At 42.7% G+C, this 20,820-nt stretch overlaps 1 long non-coding RNA gene across 2 annotated transcripts in view; it reads right to left on the bottom strand.

Moving 5' to 3' along the window:
- The window catches only part of LOC137620343 (uncharacterized), a 76,727-nt gene that overhangs the window by 21,366 nt on the left and 34,541 nt on the right, over positions 1-20,820 (bottom strand). Inside the window, exon 2 of one of the 2 annotated variants that reach the window (XR_011040048.1) lies at positions 11,148-11,386. The exons of the other annotated variant lie outside the window; for it this stretch is intronic. This is a non-coding gene — a long non-coding RNA (uncharacterized lncRNA). The remainder of the gene's footprint in view (positions 1-11,147; positions 11,387-20,820) is intronic. 2 annotated transcript variants of the gene reach the window in all.

Below are 20,820 nucleotides of genomic sequence, written 5' to 3'. Positions count from 1 at the left end.
TGTCAACGTATGCCTGGGTGTTTGTACCGGTCAGCAGGATTTTTTTTACTCTTTTGACTGATCCGTGAAATTCAAAAGGTTGGGAACCACTGACTGAAAGGACTTTATAAATTTGTGATTCGTTCCTGCAAGAATACAAATCACCATCCTTTATTAAGATACTCATTCTTTGGAGGGTGCAAGTCTCTAAAATAAAACTGGCTGATTTGATAACAAGGGAAATGTCAATGCCTTTTGGTCCTGTGGAGAAGCAAAAGTAATGACTCCTTTCAGCCTCCTAAAGGTTGGCCAGGGCACCAGCCACTCATTGAGATATTACCACTAGAGTTATGGGGTCTTTTGACTGGCCAGATAGTACTACATTGGATCCTTCTCTCTGGTTACGGTTCACTTTCCCTTTGCCTACACACTCACACGCCAAATAGTCTGGCCTATTCTTTACATATTCTCCTCTGTCCTCATACATCTGACAACACTGAGAATACCAAACAATTCTCCTTACTGCACTGTAATATGATATTTTCAATTTAAAATAAATTTTTGAATATACTTACCCGGTGAATATATATATAGCTTACGTCTCCGACGGTCGACAGATTCCAAAAACTCGCGAGCGATCGCCATGAAGGCTGCCAGGTGTGCCCACCAGCGCCGACTATCGGCCAGATACCGCATATACTTCTCCATAAGTTCAGTTCTTCTCAGTCCGTAGGGTCTCTATCGGGGAGGGAGGGCCTTTAATTATATATATTCACCGGGTAAGAATATTCAAAAATTTATTCTAAATTGAGAATATCATTTTTAAATATTAAACTTAGCCGGTGAATATATATATAGCTGATTCACACCCATGGTGGTGGGTAGAGACCAGTATTAAAACAATAAAGGCGTATATGCTCAAGAGTTTTTGACAAATATTCAAAAAAACAAACTTAAGTACAGTGAACCCTCGCTACTTCGCGGTTCGACCATCGCGGATTTTTTCCATAACCCATATATATACAGTAATATATATATATATATATATATATATATATATATATATATATATATATATATATATATATATATCTAAAGTAGGAAGATGTGATGTAGTTCTAAGGGAAAAGTATGGGAAATATGTCTGGGTAATAAGCAAAGCTCTACCTCCAGTTTGTTTCTTCATTATGATCAGAGATAAACGTAAACAAAACATTGGTTGCTATTTTTTATCATGCTTTTTAGCGTGTTTAGGAAACGCATGATATAAAATCGCCTTTAATATTTGTGCCTGTTTTAGTTCAGGGTACTGTAGTACATGCATTAAGTGTTCTGTACATTAAAGGGTAGTTTGTTAACAGTACTACGTACAAGGGAAGGTTTTAAAAATCTGAATATACATGTTGAATAAATAGGTAAATATGGTGTCACTACTTCGCGGATTTTCACCTATCGCGGCCAGGTCTGGAACCTATCTACCGCGATAAACGAGGGTTCACTGTATAGGTACCTGATAAGGAAGCTGACTCTGATGAATACTCTGACTCATTAGTCCGCTATCCTTATGAAGCCCAGCGATCCTCTCAGGATGCTGAAAGACTTCTAGGAGCTGTTATAATCAGGGTGAACTCCCCTACAACAGGACCTCATCAATACCCTTAATCTGGGCGCTCTCAAAAAACAATATTTTGACCACCCGCCAAATCAAAAGATTGCAAAAGACTTCTTAGTCTCCCGTACAACCCAAAACAAGATTAAAAATTTCAAGAGAAGATTAAAAGGATATTGGGATTAAGGGAATGTAGTGGTAGAACCTTCACCCACTACTGCACTCGCTGCTACGAATGGTCCCAACGTGTAGCAGTCCTCATAAAGAGTCTGGACATCTTTCAAGTAATATGAAGCGAACACCTACTTGCTTCTCCAAAAGGTCGCGTCCATAATACTTCTAAGGGATCTATTTTGTTTAAATGCTACTGAAGTTGCTACCGCTCTAACTTCATGAGCCTTAACTTTAAGCAAATTACGATCCTTCTCACTTAAATGAGAGTGTACCTCTGTAATCAATAGTCTAATAAAATAAGACAACGCATTCTTCGACATAGGCAAAGAGGGCTTATTAACGGAGCACCATAAAGCCTCTGAAAAACCTCGCAGCGGTTTAGTTCTAGATAAATAAAACTAAGAGTTCTAACGAGGCACAGCACTCTTTCAACTTCATTCCCAACAATCTCAGATAGACTGGGAAGTTCAAACGATTTAGGCCATGGACGAGACGAAAGTTCATTTTTGGCCAAAAAACCAAGCTGAAGAGAGCATACTGCTTTATTAGCGGAGAAGCCGATATTCTTGCTAAAAGCATGTATCTCACTAACCCTTTTCGCAGAAGCCAAGCTCACCAAGAAAAGTGTCTTGAGGGTAAGATCCTTCAGGGAGGCCGAACTTAACGGTTCAAACCTGTCTGACATAAGGAACTGCAGGACCACGTCCAAGTTCCAAGCAGGAGTAGAAATATGACGCTCCTTGGAAGTCTCGAAAGACTTAAGAAGGTCTTGAAGGTCTTTGTTATTAGATAGATCCAAATTTCTATGCCTGAAAACAGAAGCTAACATGCTTCTGTAGCCTTTAATGGTAGATGCAGAAAGGGAGCGACCATTTCTCAGATAAAGCAGAAAATCTGCAATCTGCGCTACAGAGGTACTGGAAGAGGAAAAAGAGGAGGACTTGCACCAGTCTCTAAATACCTCCCATTTAGATTGATAAATCCTGATGGTAGAGGATCTTCTAGCCCTCGCGATCGCTCTAGCTGCCTCCTTCGAAAACCCTCGAGCTCTAGAGAGTCTTTCGATAGTCTGAAGGCAGTTAGACGAAGCGCAGGGAGGCTTTGATGAAATTTCTTTACGTGAGGCTGACGCAGGAGATCCATCCGCAACGGTACACTTCTTGGAATGTCTACTAGCCATAGAAGTACCTCTATGAACCACTCACTCGCGGGCCAGAGGGGAGCAACCAACGTCAACCTGGTCCCTTCGTGAGAGGCGAACTTCTGAAGAACCTTGTCTAGGATCTTGAATGGTGGGAAGGCATAGATGTCTAGGTGAGACCAGTCCAGCAGGAAAGCATCTATGTGGGCTGCCTCTAGATCTGGAACTGGAAAGCAGTAAGTTGGGAGCCTCTTTGTCAGTGAAGTCGCAAAAAGATCTATGGTGGGTTGACCCCATGTCATCCATAGCTTCTCGCACACAGTCTTGTGCAACGTCCACTCCATGGAGATGACTTGTCCTCTTCTGCTGAGGCAGTCCGGTAAGACATTCATTTCTCCTTGCACGAATCTCGTCAAAAAAGAGATGTTTCTTGCCTTAAATGGAGTTTCTTCTGATCCGTGGACCAAAGACCCGAGCATTCCAGACTGTCCAGTGGCGCTCCCCAACCCAAATCCGATGTATCTGAATACAACACATGGTTTGGGTTCTTGATCGCAAGCGAAAGACCTTCTCGAAGTCTGACGTTGCTGTCCCACCAAGTCAGACATGTCTTGACTGAGTTGGAGATAGGGAAAGAGATACTCTCTAAGCCCTTCTCCTTGTTCCAATGGTTTAGGTGAAATTGGAGAGAGCAAAGGTTGAGTCTCCCCAGAGAGATAAACTGCTCCAGCGATGAAAGAGTCCCCACGAGGCTCGTTCAAACCCTTACAGAGCAACTGTTTTTCTCTTGCAAGTGACGGACTTTTAACAGAGCTTGTTCCATTCTTGTGGGAGATGAAAAGGCCCGAAAAATTCGACACTGCATCTCCATCACCAAATAAAGAACAGTCTGGGATGGAGTAAGTTACGACTTCTCTACGTTCACTATGAGACCTAGCTCCTTGGTTAGGTCTATGTCCATTTGAGGTTCTCCAGACAGCCATTTAATGACGACGCCCTGATTAGCCAGTCGTCAAAATAAAGGGAGGCTCTGATCCCTGAAAAATGTAGAAAGCTTGCTACATTTTGCATGAGCTTTGTAAAAACAAGAGGAGCAGGACTGAGGCCGAAGCCCAGTGCTCGAAATTGGTACACTACTTTCCCATCCACAAACCTCAGACATTGTTGAAAGTTTGGATGAATCGGGATGTGGAAGTATGCATCCTGAAGGTCGAGAGAGACCATCCAGTCGCCTTCCCTTACTGCTGCCAAGACAGATTTGGTAGTCTTCATCGTGAACTTTGTCTTGACAATGAACACATTGATTGCACTAACATCTTAAGTACTCCTGCAGTGAACGTGGCTGCCAGTTCATTGGAGCCATCCCTTATGGCCTTGTTCATGCATGACATAATTTGTACAGCAATACATTGTCCACTGGAGAGACCTTACTTAAGGCTCCCAGGGACAAATCCAAAAAAATAAATACAGTACTTCAAAAGCTCGAAAAAACTCCTTTCAGGAGATGGTCTAGCTCTGAAGACCATAAAATCTTGGAGCGTCTCATGGCTAGACAACGAGGAGAGTCCACTAGGCTTAAGAAGTCTCCCTGGGCAGAGGCAGGTACCCCCAAGCCGAGAACTTCTCCTGTGTCACACCAGACACTCGAGCGAGAAGCTAATTTAAGAAGGAGGAAAAGCAAAAGCAGACTTTCCTAAACTTCTCCTGGATTCCAACCAGTCTCCCAGTAGGAGCATGGCTCTCTTGGAAGAACGAGAGAGAACTGACTTCGTATATGTAGGAGTCGAAGTCAGTCATGCCAAGAGAAAACTCAGACGGCGGAGAACGTGGAGCAGCCGTTACAAAATGAGTAGGACAAAATTTCCCTAAAGAAATTCATAATTAAAAAAAACAAGGGATTGTTGGACAACCCTAGGTTCCTCCTCTCCTGAATGAATTCCCAAAGGTACATTAGTTGAAAGGGGGTCATCAACTTCTTCAGAAGGCACATCATCTGATAAATCTAAAGTCTTGCGAGAAGCAGCTTTATATTCAGAATGACGTGAAGGAAAAGCCTGACAGGCTACATCAACTTGTATATGAACAGAAGTTAAAGTTGGAGGGTCGATGTCACGTTGTGACTGCAGAGAAAGTTATTCTACTACACGTCGAGACTGAAGTGACTGACGTTCAAACGTCACGTAGAAACAGCAGTGACTGCTGTACGATGCTAAATCGTGACTTCGGTGACTGACGCTCGACATCACGTCGTGTCTACGGTGTCTGCCGCTCAACGTCACGTTGTGACTGCAGAGAAAGTTATTCTACTACATGTCGTGACTGATGTGACTGACGTTCAAACGTCACGTAGTAACAGCGGTGACTGCTGTTCGATGCTATATCCTACGGTGACTGACACTCGACGTCACGTCGTGTCTACGGTGCCTACCGCTCAACATCACGTCGTGTCTGCGGTGTCTGCAGCTCAACGTCACGTTGTGACTGCGGTGGCTGACGTTCAAAGTCTCGGCGGAACTGCAGTGACTGCTGATCAAAGTAATGACTCGACTTAACTGACTGTCGATCAAAGTTACATCGAGATTTATGCTCCGCATCTCGTTTAACAGCAAAGCTGACACTAGGGATAACGTCAGCGTGACGTAACAAATCTCGTTTAGAAGGTTGAAGACCTGAATCACGTATCCCAGAACCGTGACGTACAACAAGCAAAGGATCCTTTCGCATAGGAACAGGATCGTAAGCTTTCATCAAAGAAGAAAGTTTTAACGGCATATCTTGCAAAACACTTAACTTCGGATCAACCGCACTCGGAATAGATCGTGACGTCGGAAACATCTGTACATGAACGTCATCACTATGAACGGGACTCTCATGATGACTACAGCTAGGACGTTGATCTTGTTCTGAAGGAACTAATTTACGTTTCAACCGTCTCGAAACCTTACGCCAAGGTTTTTTAAAAGACGAATCATCGGAAGACGAGGAGAACTTCGTCTCTCCTGTCTTATGGTAAGGACGTGCTTGAAGAGCAACGTCGGATACCTTTGAGGGAACGTCTGTTCGTTGGTTTACACCTCTCACTCCCTTAGGTCCTACGACATTCCTTCTCCCTGGGGCAGGGGAGCCTGAAAGAGGTCTCGGACTAGGCAAGTGACAAGCACGAACAAACGAACCCTCAGCAACACTGAACATGTTTTTCGCACTTTCTTCACTAATATCGCATTTTTTAATAATTTCACATTAGACACGAATAAAGCTGATTTCTACCTGAAGCACGCAATTCTCCCTTAATCAAAAGGTTAGAATTGCGAAATATGTCGTATAATGTAAGCTCATTAGTACAAAATGAAACAGATGCAAAAATCAATAAACATATACATATATATAGAATAAAACGGAAATATATAAAGTTAAAAAGATAAGTGACTGGGGAGGAGACTAAAACTAGTTCACTAAGGACTACGTTTTCAATCTCTCACCGTACAGTGCCTTGGGATGAGAATAAAAACTAGAACGTTTTATCCTCTCTCTCTCTCTCTCCCCGTACAGAGACTTGGGAGGAGAGTAAATATCTGAATAGAGAAGAACAACGTTACTTACTCCCAAACTCCTTGTACAGAGACTTGGGACGAGAATAAAGATCGGATCGTTCTCTCTCTCTCTCTCTCTCTCTCTCTTGTCACTCACAAGAGAATGGCTCACTCACTCTTCGTCAATAAAAGGTTATTTGACTAAAGGAAAATACTAAAAGGACTAAGAAATTGAAAATTAACATGTTCCTTTAACCCTGGATAGGTACGGTCCTCGGACACCCCTTTAAGGGTATACTCGGACGCGAACGACCCCGACGCCAAAAAAAATTCTTGAAAAATCAGTTTTTGCAGTAACCTCCTTTTTTCTTTTGCCAAAAAAAACTTCAATGAATGCTTAAAACAACTGTAAAGATAAATACTACTCATCTGCAGAAAAACTATTTATTATAAATATTTTAAAAAATTAAGTAGAAAAAAAATAAGACCTGACATAAAAATTCATAAAAAAAAAGTTTATACATATATACACAAATCCTTTTAGGAATTGATTCTTGAATGTTTAGGACACATCTTGATGTATTTTGGATGAAGTCAGACCCATGGAGGTGAAGATCTGAAATGAGAAAAAAAGGGTAACTTTTTTTGGCCAAAAAAAATTGTCCAAATTTCATGAATTTTTTTGGGTACCCAAATGAAATAGGAAGTGGCTAATTTTTTTAGGGAATAAACATATGTTATCCTAAAATAGAAATATGTAAAAAAATCTTCATTATTTTGTAAATTACATTTATATCAGGGGCCATATCTAAAGGTAATTTTTTGAGTACTTAGAAATTTCGTAAAAAAATACATATATTTAATATATAATATGATATTTATGCAGGTAAAAATATAACAAAATATCACAAATTCTATAGGGAACAAGAATATATATAGATAGGGCAGCTTACGCTTCGGATATGTCCACAAAATGGCCGCCAACCACACTGACTCAGACTCCCTAATCTGCCACTTGAAATGTAGGAAGGGTATGTCAATTTCAAGGTGTTATTTACTAATCTAATTATTATTGGATATGCATAAAAATTGTATGGTGGGTTGCTGGATAATTGTCGATTATTTTACGACTATAAAATTAAAATTCTGACCCAAAAAATTTTTTTTGAAGGGAAATAAAATCGAAAAAAAAATGTAAAACAATATTTTAGCTAAAAAAATTTTTTTGATATTCAATCAAAAAAAAGTAAACAAAATTTTCCGACAAATAAACATCTAAAGGAATCATTACTCTGTGATAGTTCCTTAGTACGTAGTAATTTTGAAAGAATTGGGAAAAAACGAAAAAATGGCAATCACCGGAAAATCGAACACATACCTATATATACGCCATATCTGGCTAAAAAAAAGATAGGCATGGGTAGCCAGATCATCTAGAAACACTTTCCAACACTATAAAAATATAAGTTTTGCGACACTACTTGCCAATTCCTTACGGTAACATGACTAAGCAAAAAAATGCAAAACAAATAAAAAGGGGCACTCGTGGAAAAATGGCCATTCTAATATACGGCATTTCAGAAAAAAAAATTTCAGCCACGTGCTAGGCAAACCATCAAGGCATATTTTCCGACAAATAAACATATAAATGAAATATTACTCTGTGATAGTTCCTTAGTACGTAGTAATTTTGAAAGAAATGGGAAAAAACGAAAAAATGGCAATCACAGGAAAATCGAACACATACTTATATATATGCCATATCTGGCTAAAAAAAAAATAGGCATGGGTAGCCAGATCATCTAGAAACACTTTCCAACACTATAAAAATATAAGTTTTGCGACACTACTTGCCAATTCCTTACGGTAACATGACTAAGCAAAAAAATGCAAAACAAATAAAAAGGGGCACTCGCGGAAAAATGCCCAACATTCTAATATACGGCATCTCAGATAAAAAAAAAAGACATGCACGTGTTAGCCCAACCATCAAGGCACACTTTCTAACACATAAACATGAAAAAAAAATCAATAATATACGGCAATTCCTTACTACGTAGTAAATTTTTACAAATATTGAAAAAAAAACAGAAATTGGCAACCGCAGTTAAATACCCAATATACCAATAACTACGTCGTATCTGACAAAAACAAAATCACGCATTGGTAGCCAGATCATCTAGACACACTTTCCAACATTAAAAAAGCAAAAGTTTTACGACACTATTTCGCAATATCTTACGGAAAAATGACTTGGCAAAAAAATTAAAAAAAATTAAAAAGGGACACTCGCGGTAAAATGCCCGACATTCTAATATACGACATCTCAGATAAAAAAAAAGACATGCACGTGTTAGCCCAACCATCAAGGCACACTTTCTAACACATAAACATGAAAAAAAAATGAATAATATACGGCAATTCCTTACTACGTAGTAATTTTTACAAATATTGAAAAAAAAACAGAAATTGGTAACCGCAGTTAAATACCCAATATACCAATAACTACGTCGTATCTGACAAAAACAAAGTCATGCATGGGTAGCCAGATCATCTAGACACACTTTCCAACACTAAACAAGCAAAAGTTTTACGACACTATTTGGCAATATCTTACGGAAAAATGACTTGGCAAAAAAATGAAAAAAAATGAAAAAGGGGCACTCGCGGTAAAATGGTCCTCGTGGTGATGAACGACATTTTAACTAAAAAAAAAAACATGCACAAGGTAGCCAAACAATCCACCAAGACTTTCCACAACTGATAACCTATACAAGTTGCACCATTCTACGACAATTTCATAATACGTAATAACTTTGATAATTATGCAAACTACCTCAGAAGGGTAAACTCGGACGCGAACGACCCCGACGCGTCTCAGAAATCGGGGAAGGAGTACAGCTACAGCAATGCACATCTGGACACTACTAGAGCGTGTAGGGGAGACACCTCCTGCAGGTCGATCACCCACAAATTCAGTCACAGGGGTGAGTCACGTGAGAAAAACCTGTTTTTTTTTTACGCTCGGGGTCGCAAACGACCCACCGTACCTATCCAGGGTTAAATTAGTGTTTAAAAAAACTTCAGTTTGTAAGAAGAATGAACAAAACGTCAAAACCGATTTACTCTTTCTGCAAAGTGAAACCGTGATTCTCTCTTTCTCTATCGTAACGATAGAGTGCAAACTGCGTAGCATAAATAAAGCAAACGTTAGTTCATCTTTGAAAACAGCACGAAGACTATTCAAAGAATAAATTTCTTAAAATATTTTCTAAAAATATTCATCTCATCAATCTAAACAAATATAAAAGTTGAAAGGGCTCAACGTTGTTTAACTTCGTTTTCCAAGTCAGGACCGCCTACAAAGAAAAGGCATAGGTCGCTTATAAACAAAAATATAAAATTTATCTCAGTGTTTAGTATAAATGGAAAGCGAATCGAAGAGGCCTAATAAAGGCGGGTGAGATATAAAATATATAGAGGTAAATCTATAAATATCAATAATAATTTATAAAGTGATAAAATAATTACTAAAAGCCTTTAACACACTTTCGTACACTGAGGGAAGGGTCGGCCATCTTTTATCTATGGAAAATCCAGAGATATTAAAAAGAAAAAAAAAAAAAAAGGGTAATAAAAAAAAATTTCTCTCCTTTCAAAAGAATTTCTTTTGAAGATCGTATTGTTTGAGAATAATCCAACACGGCGAAAGCCATATAACCATGAACAAGTACTTCACCAATCAGTAGAAACTTGAGGTTAAGCGCGAGCGGAACCAATGCTGTCACTACCACCGACAGAGAAGAACTGAACTTATGGAGAAGTATATGCGGTATCTGGCCGATAGTCGGCGCTGGTGGGCACACCCGGCAGCCTTCATGGCGATCGCTCGCGAGTTTTTGGAATCTGTCGACCGTCGGAGACGTAAGCTATATATATATTCACCGGCTAAGTTTAATATTTAAAATGTTCAGTGGCCACTTTCCTCTTTGTAAGGGTAGAAGAGACTCTTTAGCTAAGGTAAGCAGCTCTTCCAGGAGAAGAACACTCCAAAATTAAACCACTGTTTTCTAATCTTGGGTAGTGCCATAGCCTCTGTACCATATTCTTCCACTGTCTTGGGTTAGAGTTCTCTTGCTTGAGGGTACACTCGGGCAAACTATTCTATCTTATATATTATTTCTCTTCCTCTAGTTTTGTTAGTTTTTATAGTTTATAAAGTGATATTTATTTTAATATTGTTGCTCTTCTTAAAATATTTAATTTTTCCTTGTTCCCTTTCCTCACTGAGCTATTTTCCCTGTTGGAGCCCTTGGGCTTATAGCATCATGCTTTTCCAACTAGGGTTGTAGCTTAGCAAGTAATAATAATAATAATAATAATAATAATAATAATAATAATAATAATAATAATAATAACTGCCTGAGAATGAAGTTGTTGCAGTATCTGAGCTATGTCCCTACCAAGGAACTGGTAGACTGTCAAGGATGAATCGATATCTGTAAAGGTATGATGTCCAAATGTTTGGTCATTTATAAGAAATGGGATTGCATGCTTCCCCTTGTCAGGAAGGATGGGGGGAGATACCTGATTAAAAAAAATCATAAAAATTTAAAAGTAACATTTTTCCTTGAATCCTTCAAGAGGAGTATGCTTCCAGTAAAGCTAGATATCACACATTATTGGTAATTTGTATTTTTCCTAACATACTTACCGAGAACTACTTTCTTAGGAGTTACCTGGAACCTCCTCTCAACCGACCAGAGTTTTGTGTAGATTACCCTACTTCCGTTTTCTGTGGTGATAGGCCTATGCGGATGGATACGTGCCCTGAGGGCAATCTCGAGGCAGGCCTCATGTTATCTTGGGTCTCGACCTTCAGTAAGTTCTCTGGTCGCGTCGTGATATCATCCCAACGCTTTCCATATCTCAGTGCGACCCTTTGTGTCCCAGCTGTTAAAACAAATAATGAAGTGGTGGCAGTTACTGTTGGATGGCAAGTATGCCCCACCTACCTGACAGGCACTTTGATCTTAACCTACAACCTGATGGGCGTTTAAAGTGGTAAGTGTAACTTAAAGGACTCAGGTTTGAATAGTTAGGACATTTTTTTTGGATAAATTTGTATTTGTTCCTACACATATACAAACCATTATCCTTTATGTAGGAAATATGTTTCAGTGCAAAAGTTGGATGGTCATTGCATTGTTTATTGGGCAGTTAAGCAACAGGTGACAGTGAAGGCGAGGAGCCCCACCCCCTTACCTGTCAGTCTCTTCATAATTATTATTATTATTATTATTATTATTATTATTATTATTATTATTATTATTATTATTATTATTATTATTATTATTATTATCATTATTATTATTACTTGCTAAGCTACAACCCAAGTCAGAAAAACAAAATATTATAAGCCCAAGGGCTCCAACAGGGAAAATAGCCAAGTAAGGAAAGAAAATAAATAAATAAACAAGAGAATTAATATAAAATTAAAACAAAATATTTTACGAACAGTAACAACATTAAAATAAATTTTTCATATCCATATATAAGCTATAAAATCTTTGAAAAAACAAGAGGAAGAGAAATTAGATGATACAGGTGTTATGGCACTAGCCAAGACCAGAGAGCAATGGTTTGATTTTGAGGCGTCCTTCTCCTAGAAGAGCTGCTTACCACAGCTAAAGTCTTTTCTACCTTAACATAAAAGAAAGTAGCCACTGAACAATTACAGTGCAATAGTTATCCCTTTGAGCAAAGAACTTTTTAGTAATCTAAGTGTTGTCAGGTACATGAAGACAGAGGAGAATATGTAAAGAATAGGCCAAACTACTTGGTGCATGTGTAGGCAAAGGGAAAATGAGCCGTATCCAGAGGATCCAATGTACTACTGTCTTGCCGTTTCACGTACTGATCTACCGATGTGCCCTCAAGCCAAATTTTAATTTTTTTTTTTTTCAGGAAGTGTGGGAGGATGGTCTTTATATCCAGTGATTTTTGTTAAACTGGCTGTAAATCCACATACTCTGTGCTCTTGCTAGGGGTACGATTGTTCTAAATCATCACCGTATGCTGAAAGTAGGTCCTGGGCTCCTTACTATGGTAGATGCATGAGATCTTTCAGGAAGGCTCCCCAGTGCCAGTGTCTCTAGTGATGCCAGTGGTAAAGGGCATATCAGTATGTCCCCAATGTCAATGTTACGGGGATGTCTGCAGTGGTTCCTCTCCCTAGGGGTCATGGCGTGGTCCTCCAGTGTTGGGTAAGGGAAGGGGGTTCCCTGCATCTCCCTAACCCGGTCACTCCTGCATCCCCTTCCCATGTGCTTTACCCCGATCGTTGTGCCTTGTGTTGCCAAGTGTTGTGGTTCCTGTTGGACCAACCACAGAGGTTTTTCCCTTTAGAAAGTGTTGTCGTCTGGATTTCTCAGACTTCGATTCCTCTGCTTGTAGATCCAGAAGGGAGGGTTGTTAAGAGAAAGAAAGATGTGCATTCATTTTTCTCCTCTACCTCCTGGTTCATAGCTCGGAGCCCCATTTGTCCTCTTCATCTTCCGACTGTCAGTACAGGAAGAGGTCAAGGAGGGCTTGTCATCCGTAGTTATAAGAAAAGATTCCTTTCGACACCACCTCTATTAAGAGGGGTAAGCAGTACCTAATGTCATGGGAACACAGCAGCACCTGCCCTCATGGGGAGCAAGCCACGGCCCAATACATAAATTATTACATGTACTGTACTCTACAATATGTAAATGTAGGCTACGTGTGTAATGAGTTGTCAAACAGTGCGAGTCGACCGAATGAAAACATTTGGTGCTGATCGAAGGACATCCACTGTCCACTTTTCTGCCCCACCTCCTCAAACTGGACTACAGGTATCCTCACTCTGGTGGTATAGTAGGACTAGCCCTCCTTAACAGGGTCATCATCCTTGACTTTTCCCCTGTCCCTAGCACCTTCCTTGGCCTTGGCGGGCCGAAAAGGGTTAGCTCGATGCCTTCTTAAGGATCAACACCTCAGGTAGAGAGTTGCCCCTCTGAGCCTTATGGGGCTGTGGTGGCTGAGATGTTACTCTAGCCTGACCTAAGGTGGAGGCAGCCTGTGGTTACCGAAAGAAAATGGCTTGATGCAGCAAAGAATCTTGACTATCCCTCCACTTTTCAGTTGTCGCTTCTACTTCTGATGCTGGAAACAGGATAGGACTCTTAAGGGAGGAATCACAAAGGTTCACTCAATCCCTCCCAGCAACCGATTCGTTTGCGAAATTTGAAAGTCACATCACGTCGCTTCAATACCCAATTGGCCCACTGGTTGGCAGTTTTGTGCATAAGGAATTCTATCGCTCTGGCCCCATCAGAACAATGTCTTTCAGACTTGTCTCTTGTCTAGGTCTGACAAGACTTCAGTGTCAGCTAGGTAGCGAACTGTTTCTGCCCAGTGGTTAATCCACAATGCTACTTGTAATATCACCATAGTCATGGCTTCCCTATTCAACACCTTCATCACCGAGAAGGAGATAGATGATGTTGCCAGCCACTCTATCATGACACCTGGCGTCAGAGTGGCCAAAGCAGAACCCAGAGGAAGAGAGGAAGGGAGAGCCTCCTACGTACTGTAGTATTTCTGCTGCCTTGAAAAGGCTGCCGGAAACAGGTGGGAGGATCTCTCCCCCTTCTAGGAGTCTTTCTCTCCATATACTTGTGTATCCACCTTGTCCAAAGCTTCCTTAGCCAAGATTTACCAAGGAAGCTTCAGATGAGGTCTAGAACTGCCAGATGCTCAACAAAGACAGTTGATAGCCACCTTCCTACCCTTTAGAGGGTAAGATAAGGCTTCTTCTAGGCCTAGACCATTGATCTTCTGAATACAGTGAAGGACTTGGAGGAAGGTTGAATCAGACTTACCCTCTTCTGTATCCAGAGGCTTTGATCCTGCTGGCTGAGGAAGAATACCCTCAGATTCTTTCAAGTCATATGCGGGTTCTTCTCCCTCAGAGATAGTCATCTAAAAAAATATCTCTCCCAATCACCCTGACGGATGACAATGACAGACGAGGAACATTTGCCATGTTCTTGCTGAACTATCCTAAAGACTAGGAGTCCTGAACTTGTTTGGGCATCCTTGGATCTGTTGGTCAAGATGACTTGGGACTGTCTTTCAATCCTTGCTCTCTTTGCAGCAAGAGACTGCCACTAAGGGAAAGAGGTGACTAAAAGAAACCTTTCTTGTTCCTTGGAAGTGTTCATGACCTGGGCAGGTTGTAGGTCACTGTCATCTTTCATTTGTCTCTTGGGTGATAGGGAGCAAGAGGAAGTCGCAAGTTCAATTGGCGAGAGGCGGTGGTTATCCACTAGGGTGATCTCCCTTGGAGAGAGATCCACTATGGGTCCTCAGCCAGGTATCTCCTCAAGGAGGCATATCCTGCATCTTTCCTTCATTATGTCTCCTAGTGTACAACTTAACGAGCATCAGATGCTGCTCTACGTATTTGGCGTTGAACTCTGGAGGAACCACTGGTCTGGTTGCTTTCAGCACTGAAGCTGGAGATGCAACAGCCGTTGAACACTTGATGCACTTGGATAACTCGCTTCTGTCGACAAGGGTCTATGAGAGGTGCCTTTTGAAGAAGGAGAGGGTTCCAGTGAAGAATGTTCTTGCAAAATGTGTCAAATACGTTCAAAACAGCATTCATTTAGGGCACGATTAGTGCATTTAGAGGTAGAGTGTCTAGCGCGTATGGGTGACCGGATTGTAGTGTGTTTTGAACAGGATTTTGCAGATTGGTCTCGATCAACGCATCGAGAGTGTTTAGTTGAGAAGTATCTAACGTGCTCAGGAGAAATGCGTCTAGCGTGTTCAGAGGAAATGCGTCTAGCAAATTCAGGGGAGAAGCGTCTAGCTCGTTCAGGAGTGAGCCATCTATCGCTTGCAGGAGTGACACATGTAGTCACTTCAGGAGTGACATGTCTAGTGTGCTCAGGAGAAACAAGCTTAGTTCTTTCCCTTGGACAGGAAGGACGATCGACACGTTGCCGATGTGGGCTGATCATCGCGGGAACAGAAAGACAGGTCCACAATAGTAGGTGAGAGGCATCTATCCTACAAGTGGGAATTTAGGCCTACACCTTGAGGAATGTCTGCAAAGAAATCTTACGAAGAGTATTCAAAGGAATCCTCCGAAGAGTATTCAAAGGAATCCTCCGAAGAGTATTCAAAGGAATACTCTAAAGAGTATTCGTACAGTACTGCACTGATGTTGTCAGCCAAAGCAGAATGAGGAGGGAAAGGCATTGAAGTTACTCCAGCTATGGAAACAAGAGATTGTTTCATTGCGCAACAGCTGGTGGGTCTAGGGGAAGGATTGGTTGACATCCTGGGTGAGTAAGCCTCACTCTCATCTCGTGTCCCTTCCCGGCGAACCTCTAAAAGGCATTCCCTAAAGGGGGCCACAGCTGACGTACTGCGACAGCGGATAAAGATTCCCCTGCAGAGAAAGTCCAAGTTGTTTCTCTACGGGAAGCAACAGGAACATCCGAACCACAAAATTGTTTTAACATCAAAATACATACACTCTCACCTGATTGATCCCCAGAGGAGACCGATCGGGCAGAGTCAGGGTGATGGGATTGAGCCGCAGGAGTAAGATGGGGAGGTTTCCTCGACTTCAAAGATGAACCCGAAAGAGAAGAATCCCTCTTAGCCTCTTTTTCCTATGTTTACCAAATCACTGCCACTAGGAGGGAGGCCACTCCTTACACAAGTTACATGGAGACTCCTGCGTACAGGTGTGCCCTCTGCATGCAGGACAAAGTGCATGCAGGTTCGTCTCCAAGGAAGACATGAAAGTACCACAACAGCGCCCTTCCCTGCATGGAGAAATCCACATTCTTTAAGAATGTACACACTCTTTTATACAAGAGAAAGGGAAAGTTCAAAATTTTATGCCAGTTGGTTCTTTAATAGGTTTCTAAACTAAGTAAAGCATAAGATATCGACTACAACTGTTCTCTTCCTAGCCAAAAAAAAGTGACGTGCTGGCTAACTAGCAGAGGTTAGTAGCACCTTGCTAAAAGTTTTATGGCTAGTTTCAGTTGTCGCCGAAATATGTTATTTTCATTAGTAAAATAAATTTTTGAATATACTTACCCGATAATCATGTAGCTGTCAACTCTGTTGCCGACAGAAATCTACGGTCGGGATACGCCAGCGATCGCTATACAGGTGGGGGTGAACACAACAGCGCCATCTGTGGTCAGGTACTCCAGTACTTCTTGTCAACACCACCTCAATTTTTTCCTCGGTCCACTGGTTCTCTATGGGGAGGAAGGGTGGGTCAATTAAATCATGATTATCGGGTAAGTATATTCAAAAATTTATTTTACTAATGAAAATAACATTTTTCAATATTAATCTTACCCGATAATCATGTAGCTGATTCACACCCAGGGTGATGGGTGGAGACCAGCATACATGTTAACAAAGAAGCTAAGTATCCCGTATTTTATTTTATTAGTTATTCAAAAATAACATAAAATAAATAAGTACCTGGTAAGGAAGACGACTTGAACCATTACTCTGCCTTTATTAAGTACGTCTTCCTTACTGAGCGTAGCGGTCCTCTTAGGATGCTGAACGACTCTTAGGTGCTGAAGTATAAAGGGCTGCAACCCATACTAAAGGACCTCATCACAACCTTTAACCTCGGCGCTTCTCAAGAAAGAATTGACCACCCGCCAAATCAACAAGGATGTGGAAGGCTTCTTAGCCGACCGTACAACCCATAAAAAGTATTCAAGAGAAAGGTTAAAAGGGTTATGGGATTATGGGAATGTAGTGGCTGAGCCCCCGCCTACTACTGCATTCGTTGCTACGAATGGTCCCAGGGTGTAGCAGTTCTCATAAAGAGACTGGACATCTTTGAGATAGAATGATGCGAACACTGACTTGCTTCTCCAATAGGTTGCATCCATAACACTCTGCAGAGAACGGTTCTGTTTGAAGGCCACTGAAGTAGCCACAGCTCTCACTTCATGTGTCCTTACCTTCAGCAAAGCAAGGTCTTCTTCCTTCAGATGAGAATGTGCTTCCCTAATCAGGAGCCTGAATAGGTAAGAAACTGAGTTCTTAGACCTTGGAAGAGAAGGCTTCTTGATATCACACCATAAGGCTTCTGATTGTCCTCGTAAAGGTTATGACCTTTTTAGATAGTACCTAAGAGCTCTAACTGGGCAAAGTACTCTCTCCAGTTCGTCCCCCACCAAGTTGGACAGGCTTGGGATCTCGAACGACTTAGGCCAAGGACGTGAAGGAAGCTCGTTTAGCAAAAAACCGAGCTGCAAGGAACATGTAGCCGTTTCAGATGTGAAAACTATGTTCCTGCTGAAGGCGTGGATCTCACTTACTCTTTTAGCTGTTGTCAAGCACACGAGGAAAAGAGTTTTTAATGTGAGGTCCTTAAAAGAGGCTGATTGGAGAGGTTCAAATCTTGATGACATAAGGAACCTTAGGACCACGTCTAGATTCCAGCCTGGAGTGGACAACCGACGTTCCTTTGAGGTCTCAAAAGACCTAAGGAGGTCCTGTAGATCTTTGTTGGTGGAAAGATCCAAGCCTGTGTGGCGGAAAACCGCTGCCAACATACTTCTGTAACCCTTAATCGTAGGAGCTGAAAGGGATCTTACGTTCCTTAGATGTAACAGGAAGTCAGCAATCTGGGTTACAGTGGTACTGGTTGAGGAAACTGCATTGGCCTTGTACCAGCTTCGGAAGACTTCCCCTTTAGACTGATAGACTCTGAGAGTGGATGTCCTCCTTGCTCTGGCAATCGCTCTGGCTGCCTCCTTCGAAAAGCCCCTAGCCCTTGAGAGTCTTTCGAAAGTGTGAAGGCAGTCAGACGAAGAGCGTGGAGGTTTGGGTGTACCTTCTTTACGTGAGGTAGACGTAGAAGGTCCACTCCTAGAGGAAGAGTCCTGGGAATGTCGACCAGCCATTGCAGTACCTCTATGAACCACTCTCTCGCGGGCCAGAGCGGAGCCAACCAACGTCAGCTGTGTCCCTTTGCGAGAGGCGAACTTCTGAAGTACCCTGTTGACAATCTTGAACGGCGGGAATGCATACAGGTCGAGATGGGACCAATCCAGCAGAAAAGCATCCACGTGAACTGCTGCTGGGTCTGGAATCGGAGAACAATACAACGGGAGCCTCTAGGTTATCGAGGTAGCGAACAGATCTATGGTTGGCTGACCCCACAGGGCCCAAAGTCTGCTGCAAACATTCTTGTGAAGGGTCCACTCTGTGGGGATGACCTGACCCTTCCGGCTAAGGCGATCTGCCATGACATTCATATCGCCCTGAATGAACCTCGTTACTAGCGTGAGCTTTCGATCTTTTGACCAGATGAGGAGGTCCCTTGCGATCTAGAACAACTTCCACGAATGAGTCCCTCCCTGCTTGGAGATGTAAGCCAAGGCTGTGGTGTTGTCAGAGTCCACCTCCACCACCTTGTTAAGCTGGAGGGACTTGAAGTTTATCAAGGCCAGATGAACCGCCAACAGCTCCTTGCAATAGATGTGAAGTGTCCTTAGCTCCTGATTCCATGTTCCCGAGCATTCCTGTCCGTCCAAAGTCGCACCCCAGCCCGTGTCTGATGCGTCAGAGAAGAGACGGCGGTCGGGTTTCTGAACAGCCAAAGGTAGACTTCCTTGAGAAGAAAGCTGTTCTTTCACCACGTGAGAGTAGACCTCCTCTCTTCGGAAACAGGAACTGAGACCGTCTCTAGCGTCATGTCCTTTATCCAGTGAGCCGCTAGATGATACTGAAGGGGGAGGAGGTGGCGTCTCCCTAACTCGATGAACAGGGCCAGCGATGAAAGTGTCCCTGTTAGACTCATCCACTACCTGACTGAGCATCGGTTCCTTCTCAGCATGCTCTGGATGCATTCTAGGGCTTAGTAGATCCTTGGGGCCGACGGAAAAGCCCGAAAAGCTCGACTCTGAAGATCCATACCCAGGTAGACAATGGTCTGGGATGGGACGAGCTGGGACTCCTCAAAATTGACCAGGAGGCCCAGTTCCTTGGTCAGATCCATAGTCCATCTGAGAATCTCCAGACAGCGACGACTTGTGGGAGCTCTTAAAAGCTAGTCGTCTGACGGAGCCGGACACAAGATCATGGTACTGCTGCACAGTCTGTGAACTGTCAACCATGGGGAAGCGAGGAAGTACAGCGACAACCCGAAGCTGTCTAGACTGTCTGGGTCGTACAGACAACTCCTTATCGGGTTGCTGAGGTTGCCGCACTGCGTCACAACAAGTCACTTCTGCTGGTTATTGAACGTCTTCCCAGTGACACACCGACTCCGTAAACAAAAAAATCCTCTAACAAGGACTAAGCTTGGACTGCATGTCTTGCAACAAAGCTCAAGGTCTATGGGAGCAGGTGTGGTAACAGACGGGGTTAGCGACTGAAGTGGAACCATTACCCTCCCTGGAAGCATGTTATGCTTAAATAAAAGTCCATAGGAGGCTAAGCAGCTAAAGGCTCCTCTCCAAATGACAGAGTCCTCAAGGGAATATCAGAAGGAGGGAGAATAGCACTTTCTCATCTACAGGAACCATATCCGAGAAAAGCTAAGTTCTCTCAGTGAGGGTTTCACTGGTGCAAAATCAGCAGACTAGAAGGCAACGTTATGAAACTGCTTGACAGTCTAGTGAGTTGGCAACAACCAAAGATGTGTGACTGAGGAGCATGCGGTAAGGTATGCAGAGCATGCTGTATGCAGAGCATGCTGTATGTAGAGCATGCTGTAAGGTAAGCAGAGCATGTTGCATGGCGTGCGGCTTATGCTGCATGGGAAGAGGCTCATGCTGCATGGGATGAGGCTCATGCTGCATGGTATGAGGCTCATGCTGCATGGGATGAGGCTCATGCTGCAAGGGATGAGGCTCATGCCGCATGCGTTGAGGAGGATGCCGCATAGTATGAGGCTCCTGCCTCATGGGTTGAGGCGGTTGCCGCATAGCATGAGGCTCCTGCCTCATGGTTTGAGGAGGATGCCGCATAGCATGAGGCTCCTCATAGCATGAGACTCCTGCCTCATGGGTTGAGGAGGATGCCGCATAGCATGAGGCTCCTGCCTCATGGGTTGAGGAGGATGCCGCATAGCATGAGGCTCCTGCCTCATGGGTAGAGGAGGTTGCCGCATAGCATGAGGCTCCTGCCTCATGGGTTGAGGAGGATGCCGCATAGCATGAGGCTCCTCATAGCATGAGGTCCCTGCCTCATGGGTTGAGGAGGATGCCGCATAGCATGAGGCTCCTGCCTCATGGGTTGAGGAGGATGCCGCATAGCCTGAGGCTGCTGCCTCAAGGATAGTGGAGGTTGCT

Source organism: Palaemon carinicauda, chromosome 26, assembly GCF_036898095.1.
Source record: "Palaemon carinicauda isolate YSFRI2023 chromosome 26, ASM3689809v2, whole genome shotgun sequence".
Lineage (NCBI taxonomy): Eukaryota > Metazoa > Arthropoda > Malacostraca > Decapoda > Palaemonidae > Palaemon > Palaemon carinicauda.
Note: the sequence above shows the minus strand (reverse complement) of the source record. Positions and strands in the feature narration are given on the sequence as shown.